Below are 18,674 nucleotides of genomic sequence, written 5' to 3' on the forward strand. Positions count from 1 at the left end.
CCTCCTCTGATTTGGAACTTTCTCTGCATAGCTAGTGAGCTCCTTGTTGATCCAGCTTACACATTTTCCAATCAGGTTCTGCTCTCCGTAACAGCAGCATGAACTTGGTCTCACACCGGTATACAAAAGCACTGGCCCGATGACATTTATTTCCCTCACTGCACTGTTAAGCACGTTCTTTTTCTGAATAGCTTTTTGGCCATACATCTTCCGAGCCACCCCGTTTCTACAGCAGGCACTAACGTTAGAAAAAGCTAGACCGCAAAACGGTGTTTTACCATCCTCTACCTACTTTAGGTCTCATGGACAAAGGGCGCCATGTAACACCACATCTCAAAGGCTGCCCTGAACTGAGTCACAACTCTATCAGCATCGCTGAGAACCAAGGCACAGCAGGCATAAACAGATCTGAGACAACATCACGATTATTCACATTGCTCCAACTCCTGAGGTCCCAACAGCTGGCGGGAGAGGGCTAAAGACAAGGAAACTGCCACAAGTTGCTCCTCATGGAAGCTGCTCATCAATCCTTCTGGCAGAGGGTTCTCTCCACAGGCCAGCCCCCACAATCCCTCCAGATCCACACAGATCCCCCAGGGAGAGGGGGACCTGCAGGAGGCCATGACTCTCTGTGAGGAGGCCTCATGCCTCCACCCTGGTTCTGGGTCTCTGGTGGCCCGACTCTGCAGCATGGCTCCAATGGAACAGTGCTAATGGGGCTCTTGTCTCTGACACTTCCCTGAGGGACACCCCCAAAAGGCAGATTCCTGCTGCAAGTTCCAAAGGGCTGGTGAGGAGATGATCTGTATCTGTCCTCTATCATCCTGCCCCCTCCTTTCCCAGACCACTGTGGCCCTCCACACGGATCCCAGGAGCCACGGAACAAGGTGTGAAGAAGAGGGAGGAGAATATTGCAATGAAGTCAGCCAAGCCCCATTCTGAAGGGAATGAGGGAGATCCCCTCAGTATAAGGATCTTGGGGATGGGGGTGGGAGTGTGATTTAAACACTCAGTTTTTCATCAGTCCAGCAAACTCCCCAGGACTCCAATAGGAGCTTGACTTGAATCAGAACCGATTTTTATTTTATTACAGCAAAGAACTAGCTTTCCCTCACATCTCGCAATTACACCAGAAACTGACACTTCAAGAGCACAATCTCTTCCCTGGAGGGGAATCTGTGTTTTCAGCATTGCTGTAAGGAATGAGCCACATGGAAGAGCAGGATGCAGCTCCCTGGACACTCCCCACCTTCCTCCTATTGCAGAGAGGGTTACAGTGCATCTCGAAAAGACACTGCAAGAAACTTGCTGGTAACTTCACACACCTGCACACAATCCATGGAGAGAGAGAGACGCCCACTTGCAGAGAAAAGGCTGCATTGCGCCTCACAGGAAACAGCCCCCACCATCCTTTGTGCCTGGCACATCCTATTTGTGCAGCATCCAGAAGCTGCCCAATTTGAAGCATAAATGTTAAGTAATTGATATCCTGCCTCCTCTTCTCCGCACTGCCATGTTACTCTGCATACTTTGGGCAGGATTAGGAGACATGGGATAGCCTCAGTGAAAGTCAGCACATGATGTCCTTTTATGGTAAAGAGCAGAAAGGGGATTTATTTGTGTTTGCTGCATAAACATGCAGGCTGATCTCAGCACTGCCCTTATCTCAGTGGGCATCCAGCTTCTACAGAGAGTGCAAAGCAGAACAGAGCATGCATAGTGAGATCTGCTGGACAAAACCCCAGGTCTGTTTGAGTGCAAACACATTCATTAGCTGCTTTGGCTTTAGCCCAGACTGCACATAACTTCTCATTCTGATTAGCGAGCACTAACTACCCCGCCATGCCAACGTCTACGTGCATTTGACTTAAAGCCAGTAACCTCACATGGGGGCACTGCATGCTATGCATGAAAACTACTCCAGCCCCAAGCAGAGTAAACGGATCAGTGGAAAGGCTGGCAGGGAATCTGCTTCACACAGCTGAGAAGAGAGAAAGAGGCCCCGGTCAAAGCCAGCAGCAGGAAGAGACAGGTCTCAATTCATTGTCACTAAACAAGCTAACAGCAGCCCTTGTGTACCACAGGCCTCTTTCTATGGTGTAACAAGTGAGTTCGAAACCAATGAGAGGCAATAATTGCTCCTGGTCTGCTTGACAGCTTTTGTCCCTTTGCGTTTGCCCTTAGTCCTTACAGCAACATAAAACGTTGCCATGGCAACATAAACTGCTGACTAATGAAACTGCTCAAATGGATTCCTCTCTAGATCTCCAGGAAAATCAGAGCTATAAATAAATGACTGTAAAAAGCAACTGTCAACACACAACCAATGCTCAGAAAAGGTTTGCTTTCAAACACTGGTGTCAGGTACCCAGCCCAGAGGCCCAAGCCACATCTGCTTGAGGCATTTACTCAGCCCAAAGGCAGATTTCACAGAGGGCAAACTTTCCTGTGAAAAGTAAAATAAAATAGTCGTAGTAAGTTTCTCTCTCTTCTGGGTGAACAGAAAACCTTTGAAATGTGAACTGTGTGCAAATCAAGTGTAACCAATACAGTGCTGCCTTCTTGCAATTACAGATGGCCTGAAATAACATCTGTCAGAGAGATGTCAGCTATGCCTTTTTACATCAACAGGGGATTGACGCTTAAGTCTAGCACAAAAGCCAAGTTTTTCTATCATTTAGATGTGCAGCTGTTTATGCATTTGTCACCATTGTGTGAGTGAATCAGGCAACTGCATGTGCCCATGGTCGAATAAACAAAGGGCAGAGACAGTGGTGACCCTGAAAGTGCCTGGGACTGTTTTTCTCACGGAGTGATTCTAACAAAATGTTTTCTTATTTCTAAGGGTCATGCTCTCTCCTCTTTAAGTGCAAGCCTTCCTTTATCAGTGGGAGAGCCCAGGACCAAAAGCACAAGCTTCCATCACCTTTGAGCTAACGGAGTTACTTTGAACAGTACGTATGTAGCAGACTGCTAACATTGTTGGGGCCAGCCACACCAGGGAAATATGACCATATATGCCAAGCCAAATGTAGATACTGTACCTGCTGTAGGCTAACTAGTGGGTACCAATGTGCAACTACCAGGAAATGAGTTGCAAAAAAACTCCATACAGTCAATCAGGACCACCATGCAAAACTCACGCATTGTACACCACCACCACCCTGTCTGGGTGCAATGAGAATAGCTCTTGCCCTTCATCCATGGATCTCAAAGTCCATCTCTCACACTCATTAAGCCCTCTACCCCTTACTACAGCTAAGTATTATTGTGCCGACTTACACAGTAAAAAAAGTGACCCTGCTGCCGAAGGCAGCAGCACTGAGACAGTCTAGAACAGTGGTTCTCAACCAGAGGTCTCGGGCCCCCTGGGGGCTGCAAGCAGGTTTCAGGGGGTCCACCAAGCAGGGCCAGTGTTAAATTCACTGGGGCCTAGGGCAGAAAGCCAAAGCCACACTGCATAGGGCTGAAGCCCGGGGCTCTGAGCCCCACCACTTGGGGCTCAAGTCTAAGAAATGCAGCTTCATGGGGGCCCCTGGGGCGGTCTATGGCAGTCGTTTTCAACCAGGGGTATGCTTACCCCTGGGGGTACGCAGAGGTCTTCCAGGGGGTACATCAACTCATCTAGCTATTTACCTAGTTTTACAACAGGCTAAATAAAAAGTACTAGCAAAGTCAATACAAACTAAAATTTCATACAGACAGACTTGTTTATACTGTTCTATATACATACACTGAAATGTAAACATCATATTTATATTCCAATGGATTTATAATGATATGGTAAAAATGAGAAAGCCAGCCACTTGTCAGTAACAGTGTGCTGTGATACCTTTGTATTTTTATGTCTGATATTTGTAAGCAAGTAGTTTTTAAGTGAGGTGAAACTTGGGGTTATGCAAGACAAATCTGACTCCTGAAGGGGTACAGTAGTCTGGAAAGATTGAGAGCCACTGCTCTGTGGCATCTGACATTACGGTGGAGGGCTCAGCCCTGTTCCCAGGCTCCACATCACAATATGCAATTAGGGCCCACTCTAATCAATGGAAAGACTAATGGGAGTTGGATCAGGCCCTAACTGGCCCTTGTTGGTCGCTTCAGTAAAGAGGTGGATGCAGAGAAGCTTTAATTTTTGTTGCCTGTGCTTTGTGAATAAAGTGAGGTTTCAGAGTAGCAGCCGTGTTAGTCTGTATTCGCAAAAAGAACAGGAGGACTTGTGGCACCTGAGAGACTAACCAATTTATTTGAGCATAAACTTTCGTGAGCTACAGCTCACTTCATCGGTGAGCTCACAAAAGCTTATGCTCAAATAAATTTGTTAGTCTCTAAGGTGCCACAAGTCCTCCTTTTCTTTTTGTGAATAAAGTGAGCATAACAGTCTCCTGGCCATCTAGCTGACACTTCTCACCACTGTTTCATTCCCTATACAGTATTTTAAAAAAAGAAAAGGAGGACTTGTGGCACCTTAGAGACTAACCAATTTATTTGAGCATAGGCTTTCGTGAACTACAGCTCACTTCATCGGATGCATTCAGTGGAAAATACAGTGGGGAGATTTATATACATAGAGAACATGAAACAATGGGTTTTACCATACACACTGTAACGAGAGTGATCACTTAAGGTGGGCTATTACCAGCAGGAGAGCGGAGGGGGGGACCTTCTGTAGTGATAATCAAGGTGGGCCATTTCCAGCAGTTGACAAGAATGTCTGAGGAACGGTGGGGGGTGGAATAAACATGGGGAAATAGTTTTACTTTGTGTAATGACCCATCCACTCCCAGTCTCTATTCAAGCCTAAGTTAATTGTATCCAGTTTGCAAATTAATTCCAATTCAGCAGTCTCTCGTTGGAGTCTGTTTTTGAAGTTTTTTTGTTGAAGAATTGCCACTTTTAGGTCTGTAATCGAGTGACCAAAGAGATTGAAGTGTTCTCCAACTGGTTTTTGAATGTTATAATTCTTGACGTCTGATTTGATTTATGTTCTTGTCAACAGCTGGAAATGGCCCACCTTGATTATCACTACAAAAAGTCCCCCCCCCCCACTCTCCTGCTGGTAATATCTCACCTTAAGTGATCACTCTCGTTACAGTGTGTATGGTAACACCCATTGTTTCATGTTCTCTATGTATATAAATCTCCCCACTGTATTTTCCACTGAATGCATCCGATGAAGTGAGCTGTAGCTCACGAAAGCTTATGCTCAAATAAATTTGTTAGAATCTAAGGTGCCACAAGTACTCCTTTTCTTTTTGCGAATACAGACTAACATGGCTGCTACTCTGAAACCTAGTATTTTAAAAGACACTGGCACTGGGCCTTGATGTGCATCCTGTGATAAAAGGGAGAGTCTTCTCCCAGTGGTACAGCCTGGGTTGTAAACACCAGCAGAAAGCTACAAAATACGTTGGGCACCTCTACCTTCCCTCCAGCCCATCCACCCATCCATCTGCGATGATGTCAGCAGCGACTACTCCACTGCATAAAGCAAACCTGGGCAGCAGCCATCAAGAGCTATCAAGAGAATTCACAGCAAATAGCAGGGGAAGCTGACATAATTTTTCCCATGGCAAGTGGTGACAAAAGACAGTGCATGCTTTTTAGAATATGCTTATCCATATGTGCACAATGGCATCATTGTCAGGCCCTGCCTTTTTCTTTTAAAATAAACATCTAACAAAGGCCCCAGTTTACAATGTCACCTCAACTTTGCTCCCTCCACACCTGCACTCTGAGCCACGAGCACCTGCACGCACAGATGATTTCACATGCGAGGCCCCTTTGTCCCAACGTGGGGATGATGCACGGGAAACACTATCACATGTACTTGCCACTGTTTGAATCTGCCATGGGCGCCCATACAGGTGTCATGCACAGAAGTGTTTGCACGTGTAAAATCGCATGCATGTAGGTGGCAGCTGGTGTGAAGGAGGGGAAAAATGGAAAGTGAACGTGGGGCACAAGTGTTTGTACAGTGCCTTGCACGATGGAGCCTCAGTCCCTATTTGGGAGCCCTTAAGTGCTATTCAAACTCATAATAAAAACATACACCTAAAGATGTGTTTAAAAGCAAAGACATCAGAAAATTCAGCCCCAGAGATGTATTTTAAAAGGATCCTGATTCCTGTAACCCACAAGAAAGCATTTACAGTTCTTCATTGCATGGATAAATGGTTGTCATGAAACCAACATTAGAACACATTTGCCATGGCAAAGGGAAAATGAACTTACCATGCACAGCCTCCAGAGCAGCCATCTAACCATTTTTCAGTTTAAAAGGATCAACTGAGCAGCAAGGAAAGGAAGAGGCAAGTCATCATCATCAGGTAATTAATCAGTTGATCAGCTGAAAACCAACAAGATGTTATGACAGTCAAAAGCATTTGTTGATTGCACTGTGCTCCACAGTCAGACCTAGATCTCTCCTACTGCAATCACAAACTATTATTGCCTAGAATACAGTCTGGCCTGTCAACACAACTGATGTATCAGAAGCTGATAACTATTCAATGTATCACTCTCAGATTAGAGATGGAGCTGGCAGGGGAGGGAGAAGGGAGAGAATGCTGCAATGAATAAATAGTTCGTGCTAACCCATCAGCTAATGCTGCTGCACAGCAGAGCTAGGATAGGCTCTAAAAATAATATTATAATCAGCATATGGCCAGAAAGATTATAGGGTCTTTGGGAAAATAAGTATTAAACCACTCATGGTGTATGGGGAAAAAAAGTAAATCTATTAAGAGCAACATCAGACAGAAAGAATCTGTGCTTATTTCTGGCCCCCCAGACCCTATCCCCTAACGGCACCAAGAAACAGATCTGTTTGAGAAAAGTAAACATTTGTTTAAAAATAGGAACCAAGTGAGAGACTCCAGATTGATTTTTTTAAAGTTATGTAAATATATATGGAATTGTCTGTTCCTGCGGTAACTGATAAGGCGAAGGAGAGAGAAAATCCACTCAGTTCCCAGCATTCATTCTCTTCTCCTGCTACTTCACACGGCCACAGGGCCAGAGGGCAGGATACAGCGCTAACCCACTGGAACCTTCCTTTAAACTAGCTCTGAGTTGGGGCTCTCAGTTTAAAAGGAGAATTTGAATAAACCCCTGGTCAATCTCATTCCAAAAATGTTATTTCTGCCATCAGCTGGTGTTCCAAAAACACACAGTGGTTATCACAAGTGCTGGCATCCTCTGGGCCCCGGGGGTGTTCCATACCCCCACTCCTCCTCCCCACCCGTTCCCCCAAACCTCCACCCTTGCCCCGTCTCTTCCCACCCAGTTCCTCCCCCTTCCCTGAGCACACCCCACTCCTCAGCCCCAGAGCACCCATGGAGTCAGCGCCTGTGGTTGTACCAGGGAATTGGCTGGTCCCCGCTAGAAGCTGACAGATGTTTCGGTAACATGAAGCACAACTCAGACCCGGCCAGAGAAAGAATTCAGATTTCACTTGCTGAGTGTTAAAGATGAGGTAATTCCCCTCCCCCATTTATTAAAGGAATAGGTTAAGGCCAAGATTTTCAAATATGGGAGCTCTTACATCCTTCCCTATCCTGGAGAGGAAAGCTGGTCCAAGGATTCAATCACTAGCCTGGGACTTGTGTTCAACTCCCAGCTCTGCCAGATTCCGTGTGTGACCTCAGGCAGGTCACTTTGGTCCAGGTCCTAAGAGGTATCTAGATGCCTAACTCTCACTGAGATCACAATGGGAGTTGGGGGCCTCAAGCCCTTTGAGGATCTGGGCCATAGACTGTCTATGACTGTTCTCCACCTGTAAAACAGGGATGAGTGTGTAATTCCCCACCTCATAGGGGTGTTGTAAGAATAAATACATTAAAAGAGTGTGAAGTATTTAGAGACAACTCTGATGGGGGGCATCTAGGTACTTTAGATAGTTATTTAGGCCCAGATTTTTAGAAGTATTTAGGCATTGCTGTGCTCAGCATCACAATGCCTAACTGATTTAGAAGCCTCTACTTCATTTTTAAAGGGATTTAGGTGCTTAGTAGTCTAAATTCCATTGACATTGCTGAACACAGCAACACCTAAATACTTTAGCTGTCCAGGCTTTCGTAGACAGATTTTTCAAGTGCTGAGAATTCAGCAGCTCCCATTTACTTAGAAGCCCCATTTTTGAACACCTCTTTTTGCAAGTCTTGTCCTTATGCTTCTGCGTGTTTGAATAAGTGCCAGGAACTCCAACAGAAGCAAGTCTCGGGAAAATTGGCTAACACAAAACTTTGTACGGTACACTTACTAAACCAGGCTTTTGCCACAGCAAAGGAAAATTATATTCTGTCTGGGCTTTGTGCCTCTCAGCAACAGTACAATAAAACCTCATCTAACCATCTCTCCAAGCATGAGGTCCTGACAAGTTCAAGATTTACTTAGGAGCGGTTTCTGAGAGGGCTGTGTGTCAAATCTCTTTCACTTCTCTGTTGCAGAAAAAAAAGAAAAAAAATGTCAAGGACTTCTTTGAGCTACAGGCTCGCGATTGATTTATTACAACACTAATCTAGTGACAAGGAGAAAGCACCAAAGTACAGGAACACAAAGAATTGATGACTTGGCAGATAAAACTACCCTCTGCAACTCAAACAGATGGGAGTATTTGATGGAGAATTCCATTTGACCCATACAAAACCTTGGCAAACGTATGCACACAGCACCCCCTGCAGATCCATAATTACTTGCAAATATCTGGATTGAGTTCTCAACAATCTGTATGTGATTTCCCCACCCACATCTATTCTACCCCTGCACAGCAGACACTCACATCCAGAATTGTTGGCATTCACAGGGATGTCCAATCCACAGTGAGAAAATCAGCAGTAGCCAGAGGTAGATTTTAAGCTGTATTCCCATACGCATGCAGAGTAACCCTGTGAGACAGAGCAGAAATCCTGATCCATTATTCTTGGAGAAAAGAAATTGAGGGAAAAAAGGCAATGAGAAAATTCCATCCCAGCTGGTCCCTCTCAAACTGGCTAAACAGGTTCCTATTGGACTCCCTCGGAACCAGCAGGGCTCAGCTGCCTTCAATCCCTATTATAAAGGATGTGTCTGCTAAACATAGTTAAATTATTAACATTGTCTGTATTAGAAGTGTTTTAGCTCCCACATCAGTATGCTCTAGTTCAAGAGATTATTCTGATTGGAGTAGCTAAATGAGCAAAATTGCTACTCACATTAATGAAAAACTGCTTTAAATTATGAGAGTCAATTTTCCACCCTCACTGTCTTGTGGCTACACACGCTAAAGGCAGCTGTTCGCTCGGCCACCCTTTCCCCTCCCTTCACCATGAAAACTGTCATTTATGGTTCTAAGTAGCAGTAATACCCTACAAATATGCAATGCCCTCCCAACCTGGGGATGATTTATGGTAATCTGTTAGAGTATTAATTAGGCTCTTGCTATTGGGCATTGAACTAACAAAGCCATATTTTAAATGCTGCAGGAAATTATTGCTTAAATATTTCCTCTGCCTAGTTGACTGCTACTTGCTGAACATACATAAGGAATTGCCACTAACTAGCTTGAAGCAGTGATTAAGAGCTGCAACTACTTTACTCCTGGGTGAATTCTGCGCCACTGCACAATGCAGAATTTTGCAGAAATTAATGTTGTGTGCACAGAATTTCCTCCCCCCCCCCCCACCACAGAAATGGGCTGCAGAGATGTTGGCTGCCATTAGAGGCCCCTGGACCCAGCTGAGCCCAACTTGCAAATAGAAAACAAGGCCAGGAGGAGGGAACTGGAGGGTTCCCAGCAGCTGCAGTTCCTAGCACACCCTGAAGGAAGGAGGTGATGGCATACAGGAAATTCCATGCAAGCCCAGAACCCAGCGTCAGGCTGTTTCTCCCCCTGGATCCCTGGGCTCTAGGAGAATTGGGGTAGGGGTGAAAGTAATTTAAAGGACTTTCCAGTACACAGGACAGCTGGGGTCCTGGGCAAGGTGGAGGGGGTACCTCTGGGCCCCCCAGAAGGGGCAGGGCCCCAGGCAGAAGGGGAAGGGCTGGGGCCAGACTCCCCTAGCTCTTCCCTCAGCACTGCTTAGCCTATGCTGCCCAGGGCTCCGGCAGCGATTTAAAGGACCTGGGGTTCTGGCTGCTGCCAGGAGCCCCCAGCCCCAGGGCAGCTTCCCCTTTTGCCCCATCAGCAGGTCTGGTGGTACCAGTGACCACTTTCTTACCACTGTGCCATACCAGACCTGCTTAGTTTCACCTCTGGCAGGGGGTGAGAGTGTCTGGGCCAGGGAGGTCCCCATGGCTGAACTCTGAAGTGGGGTGGGGTCAGAAGAGTGTCTGACCACCTGGCTGGGCTGGGCACACAGAGAAACAGGAACTGGTCTGCTGTAGGGGTTTCTTTAACTTTCTACTTTGGGGGGATTTTTTGTGTATCTGTATTGTTGCAGACATACTCGCTGACAGGTATTTTGAAATAAATTACCAAAATAATTGAAACTGATGTGATTATATAGTGTTATTTTGACTTACAATTTGCATAATTTTAAAATATTGTGTACAGAATTTAACATTTTAGCACCTACTTCCTCCAGGTGTACTATTTGCCCCTAGGCAAACACAGCTCACTTCAGTGTATTAAGCATGTATGAACTATTAACTTTATAGCTTTGCACAGCCAGGACATTGCAGACACAATGGAAAACTACAGCTGTGGAAAACTAAACCTGTTCCTTGAGGTTCTAATGAATATGGCATGAGAATTGGTTTTAGAAACACACCTCGAATGTACATACCTGCTGCACTACTCCCCTACCTTAGCACATCAGTAACAGCTATTTTCATCATTAAGCCTGGAGTTTGAATGGAGTCCTGCCACTCTAGACGCCGCTAGGTAACGAACACATTCCAGCTCTTAGTATCAGCTCTGAAGCATGAATGTGCATTGCAGCAGGAATGCAGAGGTGCTACCAGCTTGTTTATCCAAACATAGCCAGACCCTGGTGGAGTCATCAGTTCAACCAATGCCAAACATCTACCAGGGCTGACCCCAGATACCCTGACCCAGTTGCTTCCAGCTCACAGCTAAACATCACTCAGCCAGGATTACTGTGTGCCACATAGCAATCAGGCCAGATGGAGAATGGCTGTCACCTTGCCAAAGGAACAGCTGCCGCCTCACCTGAAACTCTGCTTCATCACACAGGGCAAAGTAATTAGGATGTTTGTATCTTGTGGTAAATCACTGCACACACTAGAACAGGCTGACAACAGTTAAGAGGGGAACAAAACAGATTTTTACTACTGCTTAATATCAGTGGCATCAGAATATGTAAATTAGGTGTACAGAGCTGCCATCCCATGACTAACTGTGGTCTAAACCTCAAAGACTAAGGCAATCCTCATCTCTAATTGTGATAACATTTTTGACTTGGGCAAAATCAATTTTGAATTGTTACCCATATCTGAAATTAGGATAATTCTTACAGACGTATCTGGCATTGCATATGTACCTTGCGTGGTTATTGTGATTTAGTGCCTCAAACAATTTTGAAGATAAAAAGTAATCTGAAGTTCCAGGCTGTGTGAAGGAAGAACTGATGTCTACTATGAGGTGTAAGCACTTGTAATGCCACTCAGACTGGCTTTTTTCTGCTTTAGTGATTTCCTGTGTGTTAGTATGCATTTACGCATCTGTATTAACAGTAGTCTGGGGGTTGAGACAAATGTCAGCAAGATGGGGGTAGAAAGCTGCAGCATTTAAGTACCTCCATTTCATTAAAGAAATGGTTCTACAGGCCTGAACTGGCAAATGTAATCACTAAAGACGTCATCTTCCTCCTATCACACTGACAGGATCAGCAGAGGCAACCGAGTTGGATTCCCCTTGATTTCTGAGGGGGCTAACTCTAGACCTCACTGAAGGGCCTTAGATTGCAGAACAAGTTTTTCTCTAAGTTCTGAAGTCACCTGGCTGCATCTACAGAACAGAGCTCTTGAGGGGAAATGATATTTAGGCATTAATTTTGTTTTGTAATTTATAGCAGCAACTATTAGCCTTGGATGGGCCTAGTTTTATTTCTGTGCAAGTCAAAAGAAATGAGGGAAGAGTGCAGCAACTGCTGAGAATGCCTTTAGGCTAACTTCTCCACTCCAACTCAAGGGGTAGATACAGATCCAGCTAATGGAAATGGCATTGTTCTCTTCTGTGAGACTCCAGGAGTTGAATGGGGAGAAAGACAAGTGTGGAGAGGAAAAACTGGCAACAGATGCTCTGCAGTTGCCCACCCTTACTAAGCGCTATCTGTTCTGAGGTTTGGTCTACACATGGAATTTTTCTACTGAATGCAACCAACGAAGTGAGCTGTAGCTCATGAAAGCTTATGCTCAAATAAATTTGTTAGTCTAAGGTGCCACAAGTACTCCTTTTCTTTTTACATGGAAATTGTATCAGCATAACTGCACTGGTCAAGAGAGTGAAAAACTACATCAGAGTTGCTATAGCTATGCAAGAGTGCTGTCAACATAGCTACCCACATTCAGGGAGGTGTTGCTACACCAACAGAAAAACCCTTTGCCAGCATAGGCTGTGCCTACACTATGGGGCTATGCCAGAATAATTATGCCAACATTGTTGCTGTAGTGTAGATATACCCTTTACCAATACCATGTGTCAGAAGCAGGGAGATGAGGGAGCCAAGACACTAAGAACTCACTGCTTCAGTGCAAGTCTGGCTATCACAGCGGCCCCAAAGCACGCAAACCATCTGGTGCAGGATGAATTACCAGCTCTAAGACCGTATGTACCGACTAGGCCCCAGAACCTTGTTCTCTTTTCTTTCTTGCTGCAACTGAGGCTCTGGCTCTCTTAAGTTGCCAGTAAGCAACACCCACCTTCCCAGGTGCATGTATTTGATTATGACCATCCAGTTCTGTAAAGTAAAAAGCCCAACAAAACCTAGACAGCTTTTAGAGCCCCCAGCCACCATGTCAGAATCTCATGCAAAGTAGGTTTTAAGAAAGTCTCCAAGGAGGATGATTGAGGGGTAGTTTTATCTGTCTGAAAAAAAGTTGACAGTTGGGTATTTTCCTCAATGTAACCATTTAAAAGCTTCCCAAGATATTGGAATCACCTCATGGCAGGGCCTGCATGCCATGTCTAGAACAGGCTATCAAGGTATTTTGTCACCTCCACTACTGTGGTATTTCAGCCCCTCAAAAACACTAAAGGATTTATCTTCACAACATAGGAAAGCATAATCCTCATTTTACACATGGGGTGCTGAGGCCAGATCAAATGACTTGGCTGAGGTCCAACAGGAAATCTGGTTAAAACAGCTCTGATTTCAACCTGATGCCTAGAGGCCCAGGCTCTGCTTAACCACACGAACTTCCCATTCATATACAGACAGAAGCACACACTTCAATCCATTTAAGAAGTTACCTCAGTACTTTTAATGATTTTTAGTACATAAGAACCTTCCACATTACAGCAGTGGGTTGAACCCAGCTTGCATGGGGTGAATACAGCCATTACGGACACAAGAACACTAGACATAGTATGTTACTGCATAAAAAGAGGTCAAGATTCATAGATGGTCAATCCCTTCCACTGAAATGGCTCATGAGCTTTGAGAGAATAAATTACTAAAGCTCCATGGCATGTCTTAAGGAGGCAGGACATGCAGTATTTCTTACTCCACGCAGAAAGAGGGAAGTTTGACCATGAAGTCAGAGCAGAGCAATGTGGATACAACAGCCTAGACTCAGGAGATTTTGCTGTCACTGACAAACGTTCGCAATATTAACAGGAGCTTTCTGCTACTTCACAGGAGAACTTCTGCTTCATGCGGACATTGACAACTCCTTCACCTGTCAAGGGAAAGTGAACATTTAGTCATATGAACTCTGCCAATTTTACAGACAGTTAAGGCAGCTCTTGTCACTTTGCACTTCTAGAGTGACACATGGGAGTTTGAGCCAGGATTCAACCTTGTGTTGTGTTTTCCACAAGCTAAAATAAGGAACAGCTACTTCTCTCCCTCCATATCACCTAGAGCATCTTAAGACCCAATGCAGCTACAGCAGTAAATGCAAACTTAGTAGAGCAAGACACCCACATAATGAACTGAAAAAAGCAGACTTGTGTTTAAATTTGTAGAGGATTTTGGAAAAATTAAGACTATTTGCTTCTTCACAACAGATTGAACTTTTCAGTCCCCAAAGGGAAGCATATAAAGGAGGCAAACACCTTGAATGAAAAGTTGAGGCACTCAGTAATCTTCAACAAAAGCTCTTTTTACTCATTGAAGTTAAATTTGGTGTTAAGACCAGTTTCAAAGTAATTTTGACTAAATAATATTCTTTTCCCCTCTTAACTGAGCTTTCTATCCACAAGTCCTGTAACATGAACACTAGTCACTAAAGGATACTTAAGCACCTAAGCAGAAGTTGTAATTTTCAAGAGCACCAAGATGCATCATTCCCATTGATTTCAATGGGAATCAAGTGGTAGGTACTTCGGAAAATTCCACTAGGCACCTGTCTGCATCTTAGGCCTCTAATACTTTTTTAAAACCTGGCCCACATTCAGTCTTTCAGCCAGGATGGGACCTGAAGTACTAACAAAAGTTTACTGACAACCCACCCACAAACACATCATAAACAAGTGAAAACAGCAGAAACCCCAGCCATACCCCTCCCCACCAAAAATAAACTCAGTCACCTTTAACAGAGCAGTAATAGCACACAAGCTATTTTTACAGTCAGCTATGCCAAGGAAGCTAGAACAAAATGTAGGTCATTGAAGTTACTAGACTGGTACAGCAGTATCTGCAGGTCCCATGAAAACATGGATTGTGCTCAGTACTGACCAGCTAATGTTTGTTACACATGTTGAAGACAGTTCATATATAGTCTCCAAGTGTTACTGAGATGTGTGCAAAGAGCACCCTCAATTGCTGTCTGCCTTCAGAGTAGCCTGCATTTATGTGCAACCATTTTGGGCATACAGGCCATGGAGCTCTATATATGCAATGAATTGGTATTTACACAGCAACATGAACAGGGAAAGCATCTCTGCATCTGTGGAATCAGACAGCCTGGCTAAAATGCAAGTTTTGGTCAGCATTGCCGATCTGATGGGGAAAAAAGTCTGAAGTCATCACATTCCACAGAACATGCCTTTCAGGTTGTCAAACACTTTTTAAAAAAAATTAAAGCCACAGTTTACCTTTAGAAGATCCTCAAGTCTATGTTTATGGACAACGTAATGGTTCCTGCAGGAGAGATATTGTACAGGAGAATTAATGACTTTCAAGGGCAGCTGGCATTTAAAATATTCAGTCTGCATCTTAGAAAGTCTATGATCTACAGAGCAGCAAGTGGGTGCATTTGCATGACAAAAGGTTTATTTTATATTCCACATTGAGTGCCATTAATAATCTAACTGAATTGCTAAGAACAAGTATCAAATTATGAAAATACAGGAGAGATGCATGGATCTGAAGAACTGGATTTTTTTTACCCACAAAAACTTATGCCCAAATAAATCTGTTAGTCTTTAAGGTGCCATCGGACTCCTCGTTGTTTTTGTGGATACAGATTAACACGGCTACCCCTCTGATACTATGCAGCTGTTCCACAATATACTTCTGGTCCACTGCTCATCCTATCATTTACCCATTCCATTCCAGGTCAAACTATCAAGCTACCACAATGGGATCTGCCTAACAGGATGCAAAAGAGATAAGCTGGGTGAGGTAATTATCTTTTATTGAACCAACTTCTGTTGGTGAGACAGACAAGCTTTTGAGCTTCACAGAGCCTTCAGGTCTCCACAAAACACAACACACCAGCAAACCCTTTTTTGCTTCCACCCTTGACTGGCCTGCACTTCATGGGAAGTTTGCAAGACATTTCTCAATGCTCCCAGACTTCCAGAAATCTTCCTCATTCACAAACCATTTGCAAAGCTTAATGACCCCAATCAACTATGTGCCCATTGCCATCCTGCAACCTGTGCAATGGTAGATTGGCTGGGCCCTGGCTTTTTGTGTTCCTCACCACTAGACATGCACTGCTGTTTACATGCAGTATTTGCCACCGATGTCTAAGACTGGCAGACTTGGTCAGCAACATATCTGGGGGCAGTGGAGGGACAAGATATTTCTGCAGAAAGGATGCATCCAAAGAGAAAGGGGTGGTGTTTTTTTCAAATGATACCTAAACGATGTTTAAAAGGCTGCAGTCACTCCTACTTTGGAGGCACTAAGCATAAACTTCTAGCCTGAAGGTAAAGGAATTAAATGTCTGTCTTGTCTATTAGAGCGTAAACTCTCCAGGGCAGCATCTGTCTACTATTGTTTGTACAGTGTCTAGCGTAATGAGGCCCCATTTCCAGTTGGCCCTTATGCACTATCATAATAATAAATAAGTGGGATTCATGACTGTTTTAGAGCCAGTCTCTCCCTTGGAGAAATTATTTGAGACTACTGACAAAGATATTTATTCAGAAACTTACCACTCTCTCCTAGTAGTGGCTCACAAGTGGCTTGTTAACCAGGGCAGTGTCCTCTCTTTCCAAGACTCTTCAGGTCACCATGTCACCTTTCTCTCAATGAGCCAGGTCTCCCAGGCTCACATTGCTCCACCCTTGCTGCCATGGACCTAAAAAGTACAAAGCCATGGGGTGGGATTAACTACTGAGTATGAGTCAGTGGAGGGGGAGAGAAGAGAGGAAGGAGAAAGGGCCCTTCCCTACTGGTGTATCAGACTGAATCTGGCTAAAGCAGTGAAAAATCAGCACTGTCGCTCTGATGGGGAAAAAAGTTTAGTCATCATGTACACCAGTGAGATCTCAGCACCAGAGTGAGCTGGAGGAGGGAAGTGCCAGGGCAGCATGCGAATGACATCCTAGTTTGCATGCAGTTTCAGCAAGGCAGACACATGGGACGTATGTAGCTAACTGGTTATCTGCACATTAGGCTGGCATACAACTGCACAAATGCACTTCACTTTTTTAATACATCAGCCATAAGAGTACCAGTTACATGTTTCAGATGGAAGACTGCAGCACTTTAGATGTTACAGTGGTAGGTGCTATAGAAGCCTAAGATAGAGGAGTCAGTTGTTTGGTCACATGTGGAGAAAGGAAAACACATGCTGAGAAACAGGTGGAAGAGAAGAAACAGTGTTATAACGGCAGATAGAGACAGGGGTTCACGAAAGAGCAACACTTTTAAAGATAGGTGCCTAATATAGCAAAGAGCGACTAGGATACTGGACAGAGAAAGTGGCAAAAAGGATGCAAAATAAGAGTAGCTTACATCTGTTGTCTGGGGAAATGGTGATATGGCTGCCCTAAGCAAAGTTTCACACTATTTACATGCAGGCACCAAGAAACAAACTTGGAAAACAGCAGCAAAAGGTATTTATTCATAGACGGACTTACGGCTGCCACCTCCACTAGGGTCAGAAAGGGCAATGGACACAGTGGGTTCGTAACCAGAGCACCGGTGCTTCCTGCTGGTTCTACTCTGGAGCCGCACCTGGCCTCGCTCTCCCAGGCCGGGTCCCCAGCACATGTTGCTCGCTCCTGCTCGCTGGACCTGAGAAGCAGAAGACCGAAGAGGCACAAGAGATTTAGCCCCGCTGGCCATCCGGCGGGAGCAAAGCAAAGGCCGCCTCCCCGGGCTGGTGCATCAGACACAATCTGGCTCAGCGCAGCGAAATCAACACTGTCGCTCTGATGGGGAAAAAAGCTTTAGTCATCACGTGCACCGGGCTGCGGGGGGAGCCCCGGCGGCGGGACCACGGAGCGACCAACCCTGTCAGCGGCTACAAACACTCCCGGGCCCTCTTACGGGGGAGCGACACGCTGCTGGGGGGCGGCCAGCGAGAGGGCAGGCTGGAGCGGCAGGGGCAGCCGCTAGCGAAGGACTCCCCCAGGCAGCGGGGCGCTCCCGCCCAAGGGCCGCGGCCGAGCTGCAGCCGGCTCCCCGCGGCCCTTGCGGAGGGGACGCCCCATCAATACAGGCCGAGTGCCGCAGCGGGGGCTACGAGGCACTGCTGGGGCTGGACAGGGGCCAGGCACCGGCGCGGACGGCCGCGGATTGCATTGGATTGCATGCCACCCCCCGGCCCCGCACAAGCCACTCACCGGCGCCCTCAGCGAAGGGAACGAAAAAGAGAGCGCACGCCCGCAACACGTCCTTATATAGCGCACTGTGCCTCACTGCGCATGCTCCACCCAAGCGTACCTGGGAAACGTAGTCCCAGAGGCGCCCTCTGTGTCGGGCCACGCTCGTTCCACCACGCCCGGGCTCACCGCTCTGGGCGCTCGCGAATCGGGCTCCCTCCCCGCTGGCTAGTGTGGAGATAGACACAGAAAGGCTCAGCGGTTGTGCAACCCCCTATTGTAGGAGCAGGAGATGGGCCTGGGGTGCAAGGGTCTGGTTTGTCCCTTCTCTCTGGCAGCCACAGGCCAGGGCGGGTCTGGGTTGCTAAAGCCCCATCAAGCAGGTCCTGTGCCCAGGTGGGCCTGAGACCACTGGGCGGGAGTCTGGACAAAGACAGCGAAGAGAAAGCGTAACGTGTCCTGGAAAGCAGCGTGCCTGTTTCATTCCAGTCCAGTGCTTTGCTGTGCACGAATCACAGTTTTCGCGTCAAAAGCAAGCAGGACTCTGACATTTAGCACGTCAGTGGTT

The 18,674-nt window shown here is 45.8% G+C and overlaps 1 long non-coding RNA gene and 3 other non-coding genes across 4 annotated transcripts; all 4 read right to left on the minus strand.

Moving 5' to 3' along the window:
- Positions 1–13,394: 13,394 nt before the first annotated feature.
- On the minus strand, positions 13,395–18,182 carry LOC140897129 (uncharacterized). The gene is made up of 5 exons (XR_012154686.1): positions 18,128–18,182; positions 17,420–17,576; positions 16,490–16,635; positions 15,200–15,245; positions 13,395–13,839 (listed from the first exon to the last, which is right to left on the minus strand). It is a non-coding gene; the product is annotated as an uncharacterized lncRNA (long non-coding RNA).
- Positions 15,051–15,144, minus strand: LOC140897428 (small nucleolar SNORD12/SNORD106). Its single transcript, XR_012154727.1, has one exon. It is a non-coding gene; the product is annotated as a small nucleolar SNORD12/SNORD106 (small nucleolar RNA).
- On the minus strand, positions 16,728–16,819 carry LOC140897425 (small nucleolar SNORD12/SNORD106). The gene has a single exon (XR_012154725.1). It is a non-coding gene; the product is annotated as a small nucleolar SNORD12/SNORD106 (small nucleolar RNA).
- Positions 17,661–17,752, minus strand: LOC140897426 (small nucleolar SNORD12/SNORD106). The gene has a single exon (XR_012154726.1). It is a non-coding gene; the product is annotated as a small nucleolar SNORD12/SNORD106 (small nucleolar RNA).
- Positions 18,183–18,674: the final 492 nt, after the last annotated feature.

The sequence above is a fragment of the Lepidochelys kempii genome, chromosome 13 (assembly GCF_965140265.1).
Source record: "Lepidochelys kempii isolate rLepKem1 chromosome 13, rLepKem1.hap2, whole genome shotgun sequence".
NCBI lineage: Eukaryota > Metazoa > Chordata > Testudines > Cheloniidae > Lepidochelys > Lepidochelys kempii.